The 10,858-nt window shown below is 30.2% G+C and overlaps 1 long non-coding RNA gene across 1 annotated transcript; it reads left to right on the top strand.

The window, feature by feature from the left end:
- Positions 1-7,218: 7,218 nt before the first annotated feature.
- LOC126713011 (uncharacterized) lies at positions 7,219-10,654 on the top strand. The gene is made up of 4 exons (XR_007651248.1): positions 7,219-7,525; positions 7,648-7,708; positions 7,860-7,907; positions 8,020-10,654. It is a non-coding gene; the product is annotated as an uncharacterized LOC126713011 (long non-coding RNA).
- The last annotated feature ends 204 nt before the right edge of the window (positions 10,655-10,858 follow it).

Raw genomic sequence — 10,858 nt, 5'->3', positions numbered from 1 at the left:
AGGGACTATTCATTTAAAAAAATTAAAAATCCTATTTCAAAAGGGATGGTATGTTGGCGGTAACGGAGCTAGGATTTCAATTCAGGTGAGGCAAAATTAAAAACAAGATTGAAAGAAAAATTAATTACATTAATAAAAATAAATAGCCAATTATATAACAATGGAATCATCATACAAAATGTAGTATAAGTGTAGATTATAACATATTTTTCATACATAGGTTAATTTACTTAGCTGCCTTCAATGATTTTCTATTTTGAAACTAGGAAAGAGTCATATACTGAAAGGAAAAAGATTGGTAAAGGAATGGAGATTTAAGGATTGCGTTGTATATATTTTAAATGATCTAATCTGCTACTTTGAGTTGAACTGTAGTGAAAAAGATGAAATATATTTGGCCTTAAAAAATGTTTTATTTAAAGTTAGAAAGCTTTATTGATTTATAAGTTATAACTGAAGTGCATCATTCGCTATATTAAGGCAGAAAAAACACAACGGTAACTCCTCAAGACAAAGTAGAGCATCACCACATTTTTTTTTACGAAGTCAGCAATAACAGTGGCACCTAAATTCCTATTCTTTGGCAACATATTAAGAAGACCATGATCAAAGTCCTTGAAGTACATGAGATAACTTCCACTTTCCACGCAAAGCATGAGCCCATGATTAAGATTGCATCACTTTATAAAAGTTCTTATTATCATGTTCAAATTACAGTCAAATATTGCAAAATTTTGAGCAAAAACTGACCATTTTAATAGCACCCACTAGAAAGGACTCTGGCACTCCAAAAATGTTGTAACGTGGGAAAATAGAATATTAATTGTTATGAAAGATCACAATTCACAAGTTCCGTGAGTCATATATATATATTTTTTTAAAGTTATCTCTTTGGATTTTTATTTAATAACATGATATTTATCTCTATATCTCTGTTTATTTTTTCTGCTAATTGAGGAATTTGTAACCAAAATGGGAATTCGAAAAAATGAATTAGTGGATTTGAGGTATAGTTATTTCTTTGTAAGGGTAATTAGGTTTGGTTCGAGGGAAAACCAAATCTAAAAATTCTGTTGGGTGAGGGAGCAAACAGATCTAAACTCCTATTTTAAAGGATTTATAGGAGGTTAGGGGGGCAACTGCCTCGGACATATAAGAAATGGAATAAAGATGGACCAAGCTACTTATGGATGTAACCACAATTAACATCACTATGATCGGGCTATCAAACACAAAGTCAGAAGTGAATTACAAGTCGGACCAATTTGCGCAAATCGAGCAAGCTCCCCTTGCATGCAATGATGTGGTGGTGAACCTCTCATTCTAATTTAGTGCTCTCCGAACCGTGCGGGAAAGTTTCCCATCACACGGCTCACCAACTTGATCTTTTGTAGGAGTTGTATGTCCGAACAGGCCTGGAAAGACAAGTACGATCCCGCTTTCCTTTGCCACTCAATTGTACGACATCTGCTGTGCTTAGGCTCGTTCTTCCCTTCCTTAATGAAAGAGTCCACTGCTTGCCTTCGTAGTCTCAAATAGGGCATGTTGGGCTGCCTCTTTTTTGAGTAGGTGATTCACTACTGAAGCGAAGAAAATGTTGGATTAAGAAAAGGGGGTACTACGAGCCCTCTGCCCCACGCATCTAACCAGCTAGCGTGGTTCACCGGTTCCACCAACTAGACTCTTAGAGTGATTTAGTCGATACAAAGGTGTTCTTGAAGTGGGGGGTGTGTTGTCCCTATTGGGCTGGGCCTTCCCCATAAGACCCCACCATTGGGGCATAAGCGCCCTCTTGCTACCCATATGCGAGGCGCCATCTTAGCCTTCCCTGACCAGGATCGCTCCAACACCTGTAGCATTCGTGATCGGCCTACTCAACTGTGTATTGATCAAAAGGCAGGGAGGCATAGCCCCCAACCAAGGGAGTGGTTACATCCAGCATGTCCTCCCTTATTCCCCCTCTTGGCTCCACTGCTATAGGTCGGGTTTGCATCATGTCGTGTTGTGTATAGATATGGGTATTCGAAATTAACCATAACCCAACCAATTTAACAATTGTGTCAAATTCTCTTAATCCTAACACAACCCATTAATTAAGTGGGTTGACATAACATAACACATTCCAATCCATTCAACACAAAATTAATAATTAAATAAATAGCTAAAAGGAGAGTTTTTTTCTATTCTTTGAGTAAAAGGGTAAGGAATTTAGAGTTTTAATGAAGAATTTTTCAAAATAACCTTCAATTCTTTTAATTACTTAATTAAATTAATAATTCATATATATTTTTATGTGAATTAAGAATTCATATTTCCTTTAGAGAAAAAAATGACATTTATTTATATTAATCAAGTTATTTTGGGTTGATTGCGGGTTAAGTGAGTCAATATGAAAATAACATTTATTTATATTAATCCTATTTAATGTTGAATTGAATCGTACCAGTCTTTACTGGGGTTATTACTCATCATCTTTGTATTTGTTGTTTTATTTTCCAATTCTTTCTTCAATTAAGAGAAGGAAAAAAAAAATAGTAAACAATAGAATAATAGGAATTCCCTTATATATAAATATAAATCAAAATTTTAATGAAATGGTGGGCAAGTAAGCTTCCATAAGAAAAATTATAAGGCCGATTTGATACATAAGTTCAAACAACAATTTTCATTATTTAAATATTGAAAACTACAGATTCAAAAAAGAGTTTGGTTAATGTGTGCACATTAACAATCCAATTTGAAAAATATTTTATGAAAAATTAAAAAAATTGTCAAAATAATAAATTACCTTTTTATTTTTTTATAAAATATTTTTTAAAATAGATTTATAATTTATATTTTAAGTACACACATTAACAAATTCCTGCGTAGAAAACACCTCATAAACAATTTCGGTTTTTGAATTACAGTATTGAGTGACATAATTATAATTATATAGAAAATTATGGGACCCACCAAACCTGACAAGACCAGTAATATTTGTCTCCCTTCCATATGGAGACAATTAGTATTTCTCTCTTTCACACCAAACTGGGCTTGTGCTTTCAGTTTCACATAATTATATTTTTTATATTTAAAAATATGTCATTAGAAATATAGTATTAAACATATTTTTTATATTATAAATGCTTTAAATATGTATTTTTATAACACTTTTTAAACTATAATTTTAAATAACAATATTTAAAAACCGTTACCAAACCCATAATTTTTTTGATAACTCATATATATATAATTATATATATCTAGAAATTTGAAAAAAAATTATTGTGGCTCAGGCCTCTCCCCCTCAGCAGCCATTGATTGTTTGAGCAATAATAACTTGGCCAGCTGCATAGCCATATTATTGTGTATTGTATATCTTTCGCCTTCTGGTGGTACGCTTAGTCATATCCATAAAACTAGGCGCACTCACTGGACCACACTGACTACATGACCAATATTGTAGTTTGTGAAACTAACCAAAATAAGCCTGTTCATGCAATCACATGTTTTATTATTATTATGGGGTAATATCATGTGAACGATCGTTAAATATAATTTATCGTGAAATCTACCTAATAAAAAAGTAGTATAAATTGGTATAGAAATTAAAAATATTACTAAAATGCCAAGTAAAACTTAAAAGTTTAGTTTTATTAACTCTACCTCTTATAAAAACTTATTAAAAAATCTGATATAAATTAAGTAAAATGATTTGATATAAAACTATTTTTTAATGAGTACTTTACCAGTTAACACTATCCTATTATTATTATTATTTTCTAGTTTTGCACATCTTTTTTTCTTTTGCTGAATGTTTAGCTCATTACCTAAAAGCAAGGTGGCAAAATGCGGGCTTCAAAACTAATTTCAGACAAAGCCAAATTGTTGATGAGATGTGGGTTAATGAACGCCCTAAAAGTATTTTTCAATGAACTAAATAAATATCGCATCATGTAAGGTGACGTAGGAATATGTGGAAGTAAGAGAGGGAGAGAAATGGCATTGGCAGAGAAGAGCAAGATCCGGATATTTGGGGGAACTGGGTACATTCCAACCCATTCAACACAAAATTAATAATTAAATAAATAGCTAAAAGGAGAGTTTTTTTCTTTACTTTGAGTAAAAGGTAAGGAATTTAGAGTTTTAATGAAGAATTTTTCAAAATAACCTTCAATTCTTTTAATTACTTAATTAAATTAATAATTCATATATATTTTTATGTGAATTAAGAATTCATATTTCATTTAGAGAAAAAAATGACATTTATTTATATTAATCAAGTTATTTTGGGTTGATTGCGGGTTAAGTGAGTCAATATGAAAATGACATTTATTTATATTAATCCTATTTAATGTTGAATTGAATCGTACCAGTCTTTACTGGGGTTATTACTCATCATCTTTGTATTTGTTGTTTTATTTTCCAATTATTTCTTCAATTAAGAGAAGCAAAAAAAAAAAAAAAATAGTGAACAATTGAATAATAGAAATTCCCTTATATATAATATAAATCAATATTTTAATGAAATGGTGGGCAAGTAAGCTTCCATAAGAAAAATTATAAGGCCGGTTTGATACATAAGTTAAAACAACAATTTTCATTATTTAAATATTGAAAACTAAACAATCAAAAAAGAATTTGGTTAATGTGTGCACATCAACTATCCATTTTGAAAAATATTTTATGAAAAATTAAAAAAATTGTCAAAATAATAAATTACTTTTTTATAAAATATTTTTTAAAATAGATTTATAATATTTATTTTAAGTACACACATTCATAAATTCCTGCGCAGAAAACACCTCATAAACAGTTTCCGTTTTTGAAATACAGTATTGAGTGACATGATTATAATTATATAGAAAATTATGGGACCCACCAAACCTGACAAGACCAGTACTATTTCTCTCCCTTTCATATGGAGACAATTACTATTTCTCTCTCTTTCACACCAAACTGGGCATGTGCTGTCACATAATTATATTTTTTACACTTTAAAAAAATATGTCATTAGAAATATAGTATTAAACAGATTTTTTATATTATAAATGCTTTAAATATGTATTTTTATAACACTTTTTAAACTATAATTTTCATATAATTTTAAATAACAATATTTAAAAACCGTCACCAAACCCACAATTTTTTTGATAACTCATATATATATATATAATTATATATATCTAGAAATTTGAAAAAAATTATTGTAGCTCAGGCCTCTCCCTCCCAGCAGCCTCTTATTGTTTGAGCAATAATAACTTGGCCAACTGCATAGCCATATTGTTGTGTACTGTATATTAGTCATATCTTTCACCTTCTAGTGGTACGCTTAGTCATATCCATAAAACTAGGCGCACTCATTGGACCACACTGACTACATGACCAATATTATCGTTTGTGAGACTAACCAAAATGAGTCTGTTCATGCAATCACATGTTTTATTATTATTATGGGGTAATATCATGTGAACGATCGTTAAATATAATTTATCGTGAAATCTACCTAAGAAAAAAGTAGTATAAATTGGTATAGAAATTAAAAATATTACTAAATGACAAGTAAAACTTAAAAGTTTAGTTTTATTAACTCTACCTCTTATAAAAAGTTATTAAAAAAATCTGATATAAATTAAGAAAAATGATTTGATGTAAAACTATTTTTTAATGAGTACTTTACCAGTTAACACTGCCCTATTATTATTATTATTTTCTAGTTTTGCACATCTTTTTTTCTTTTGCTGAATGATTAGCTCATTACCTAAAAGCAAGGTGGCAAAATGCGTGCTTCAAAACATATTTCAGACAAAGCCAAATTGTTGATGAGATGTGGGTTAATGAACGCCCTAAAAGTATTTTTCAATGAACTAAATAAATATAGCATCATGTAAGGTGTCGTAGGAATATGTGGAAGTAAGAGAGGGAGAGAAATGGCATTGGCTGAGAAGAGCAAGATCCGGATATTTGGGGGAACTGGATACATTCCAACCCATTCAACACAAAATTAATAATTAAATAAATAGCTAAAAGGAGAGTTTTCCTCTTTACTTTGAGTAAAAGGTAAGGAATTTAGAGTTTTAATGAAGAATTTTTCAAAATAACCGTCAATTCTTTTAATTACATAATTAAATTAATAATTCATATATATTTTTATGTGAATTAAGAATTCATATTTCTTTTAGAGAAAAAAATGACATTTATTTATATTAATCAAGTTATTTTGGGTTGATTGCGGGTTAAGTGGGTCAATATGAAAATGACATTTATTTATATTAATCCTATTTAGTGTTGAATTGAATCGTCCCAGTCTTTACAGGGGTTATTACTCATCATCTTTGTATTTGTTGTTTTATTTTCCAATTATTTCTTCAATTAAGAGAAGCAAAAAAAAAAATAAAATAATAGTAAACAATAGAATAATAGGAATTCCCTTATATATAAATATAAATCAAAATTTTAATGAAATGGTGGGCAAGTAAGCTTCCATAAGAAAAATTATAAGGCCGGTTTGATACATAAATTCAAACTACAATTTTCATTATTTAAATATTGAAAACTAAAGATTCAAAAAAGAGTTCGGTTAATGTGTGCACATTAACTATCCATTTTGAAAAATATTTTATGAAAAATTAAAATAATTGTCAAAATAATTAATTACTTTTTTATAAAATATTTTTTAAAATAGATGTATAATATATATTTTAAGTACACACATTCATAAATTCCTACGTAGAAAACACCTCAAAAACAATTTCGGTTTTTGAATTACAGTTTTGAGTGACATGATTATAATTATATAGAAAATTATGGGACCCACCAAACCTGACAAGACCGGTACTATTTCTCTCCATTTCATATGGAGACAACTACTATTTCTCTATCTTTCATACCAAATTGGGCTTGTGCTCCCACATAATTATATTTTTTATACTTTAAAAAAATATGTCATTAGAAATATAGTATTAAACATATTTTTTATATTATAAAATCTTTAAATATATATTTTTATAACACTTTTTAAACTACAATTTTCATATAATTTTAAATAACAATATTTGAAAACCGTCACCTAACCCATAATTTTTTTTATAACTCATATATATATAATCTATATATATATATAAAACCGAAACTTTTGGAGCTTCCACAATTTTCCACATCAGCATTAATTAAATTAAAAAAATAATAATAATAAGCAACCCAAATTTTTTTCCACAAACGTGAAAAGCAAACCCGATACCCACACTAACCGTAGTCAAATTTTTCCACAAAGCCAACTCTGAATCCTTTCTCTCTATTTCTCTACCCTTCTCCCCAAAACCCAACTCTGAAAAGAATACCAAACATCGTCTTCTTCTCCTCTCTCTTCTCTAAAACCAATACTTCCCTAAAACCTTCTCTTCTCGCCTCCCTTGGAACCCAAATTTAATAATCAACCGTCTCTCTCTAACCTTCTTCTCTCTAGGCTGCCTCACAATACCTCTTCAAGAACAAACCATCCTGGATCAATGGGAAAGTCCCTCTCCAGTTTCCGCACATCCAAGTGAGTGTTGCCCTAAAAATTTCTCAGTTCGATTTCTGATAGTGGCTTTTGTTGTTATATTATTGCAATTTTAATGTGGTTTCCTTCCCTTTGTAAATTTTGATTCTTTTTTTCTTTTTTAGGTTTCTGTGTAGGCACTGATTTGTGAGCCTTTGATTTACAGATAAATTCAAAATTCGATAGGTATGATTTTTTTATGATTCATTTATGGTGGATTTGTGCATTAACATTAGAGTTTGGGAATTTCTCTGCAAATTTAAAAATTTTCGTTGAGAATGAATTTGGGTCTAATTTCTCTGCAATTTTACTGATTTTGATTTTCGGATTTGTGAAGGGTTTTTGCTCATCGGACCTCACCTCGACCCAAAGCCCTAAACCAAAGGTTTCTCTCTCTATCTCTCTCTCTCTGTTTGTTTTTCTATTTTCTTTGTTTAAGTTTTGTTTGGTTAGAAAGTAGTGTTTTACACGCTTTGATTTTTTTTTTTTTTTCGTAGAAGATCGGAGTGAAAAGTGAAAGAGTAGTTCCTCGGTTGAGCTAACCAGGTCAGTTTTCCGATTGTGCTTTCTCTTTTTGGTTGCTGAGAAAGAAACAAATAAGAAGGATTGTTGTTTTTCCTTTTTGACGTAAGAAATAAGAATGAGCTGAATACAGTTGTTTGGTTTAGTTTACCGTAGTCTCTAGGCTCTCGCTTTTATTATTTTTTGTTTTTTTGTTTGGGGAGGAAGAAGCAAAAAAAATTCAAACTTTCACGCTCTCATATATATTTTCACTGTTTTTTTACTCCTTGCAATATACTCCTAGGGTTGGCCACAGCCTTCACTTGCAATGTTGAGGCTGAATTACTTGAAATAGAGATCATGTCTATTGGTGAAATAGAGAAGCAGAAACAAAGCAAAAAAAAGCACTATTATAACAGTTTGCCTTTTCTGTTGTGCACCACCACTGTTGTATAAGCATATAAATCTCCTTGAAGCCAACACTTTATGGCTTTTCATGCTTAGCAATTCTTCTTTTGATGTAAATAATGAAGATCTCAGCCCAAAATTATCTTTCATTGATTCTTTGTTTTCAACATAATTGCTAATGAATCCTCATCCTTCGATGATAATGAATTGGAGATAATTATATGATTTGCTATAGAATGTTGAACACCCATCTATCCCCTAAATGTATTTCGAAAGGGTTTAGAACAAGTCACACTTTTTTACTTCACATTGTATCTGAGCTAAAAAGTGATCAAGCCATACTTGGTCCAATGAAGAAATAATGTTGGAAGGCTTGCTTCTAATAGGAGGCATCAATATGTTTCTAATTTGTATATTCCATTATTCTAAATATTCTTTAGGTACTGGAAATATTGCTTCCCTCTATTACAACACCTCTAGATTAACCAAGTTCTATTTCTTGGTTATATATGCTAAGTGTTTGACAAAAGGACTCTAAGAGCAATTGGTTTTACTTGACATTTTTGCACTTATGTTAGTTTACAAGCCTATACAGGTATTGGGATTATAGTATAGATGAACTATCATAAACTATTTGATGATGACCCACTAAGTTCTGTATTTATGTTTATTTACTTTTATGTATCGCAATAATCATAATTATCTTAGACATTGTACCTGAGGTGTGTATTTTTGCATTATGCAGACTGGGGATATGCTATCTTGGTTTTAAATAGTGGAAATATAATTATTTGGACTATCTAATGTGTTCATTCCCACACCTTTTGATTTATGTTTGGATTGTGCATTCTTGGTTTTATGCTACATTCTAATTTTAGAAATTTTCTTGAAATTAATAATTTTTAATTTTTTATTCCAATTTGTGGGTTATTGGTTTATAAATTGATATAAATCATGTCAGATGTCAAAACTCATGTACAAATTAGTCCTCAAATCAGTTGGTTACATCCTAAACGTAATTCCTCATTATTCAAGTTGGCTTGGGCTGCCTATGTATATATTTGGATTTAGAAAAATGCAAGGGTGTTTAGTGGCAAAGTATTATTACAGGAGGCTATGCTATATCTGTTCAATTGTAAAGTGTTTAGTTTGTCATGGGTGTAATTTTTTGGGTGGATTCAAGTTGTAGTAATTTTAATACTATTTTATCCAAAAGTTGTTCTCTTCCCAAGTTTCTGTTTTCTTTGTATATTAAGTCATGTTTTCCTCTTTATGATGTTAGGCATAAAGAAAATGCAAGTTAAATTCTACTGCAAGTCTCTAATATGTCAATAGACCTTCACATCACTATGCTTTCTGTTGCTTACTTCACTAACGTAATAGAGCTGTTTGGAAGTAATCTTTAAGTTATGATATGATGAGTGGAATCCTATTTTACATTCAAAGATGTTTTTCTGCCACTCTTCATGCGCATCATTTGATCAACTTGAACTAAAATTCTTGCTTGCTTAATATTGATTTTTATTGACTACAACCATAAAATAAAGGACAACATGGTCCAGCCTAGAAGGTTGCCATTGTAGCTCTTTTAATTCCCCCCCCCCCCCCCCCCCAAAAAATCTGAAATATCTATGATAAGAGAAGTTAGACAATATATGTGATTGATGATAGTATTAACAACTATGTATGATATATGGTACCTCCATGTATAATATATTTATGATTGTGTTTGCAAGGATCGTGGAGCTTATGTTTGCATCAATTATAAGATGGAGGATTTTGTTAAAAGGGTGAAGAAAGAAACAAGTGGAAAGTGTATTTTTTTCTAATATTAAAACCTCACTTTTCTTCAACTGTGGATTAGTGAAACTAAAGAATATGATTATTATTTTGTTAAGTGGACCTTTTCATAAGGAGGTCTTTTTTATTGTTTGTTATCAAGGAAGATTATAAGTTATTTTCTTTTTCAAGGCATATTAGCTACACTTTTGGGAGTATACCATGGAAAAGAAAGAACACTGCTAAGGGCCTAAAAACAACTTTTTGTTGCTGTTTGGGGCCATGTTTAACTTTACCTTGAGGTAAAAAATGAGACTACATCATACAAAAATACAATCCCTCTGTACATTCAGCAATATAGAGATACGACTGTATACAGTAATGGAGATTTCCATTTATGAGAAGTGGAAGTACACAAGCATAAACAAATTATTTTCGTATTTATTTGTATGTGAGTTTTTGTTGTTATATTGTTGCAATTTTAATGTGAAAATTGTTATATGAACCTATGAAATAACCCTCAAGTTACTATTAACCTTGATTTATTTGTTCATATATACTCTACAGATAACATATATAATATTATATCATGTTAATATGAAATTAATAGATATTTTTTAATTTATTAGTACTTAATAAAGAAAACAA

Source organism: Quercus robur, chromosome 2 (genome assembly GCF_932294415.1).
Source record: "Quercus robur chromosome 2, dhQueRobu3.1, whole genome shotgun sequence".
NCBI classification, from domain to species: Eukaryota; Viridiplantae; Streptophyta; class Magnoliopsida; order Fagales; family Fagaceae; genus Quercus; species Quercus robur.
Note: the sequence above shows the minus strand (reverse complement) of the source record. Positions and strands in the feature narration are given on the sequence as shown.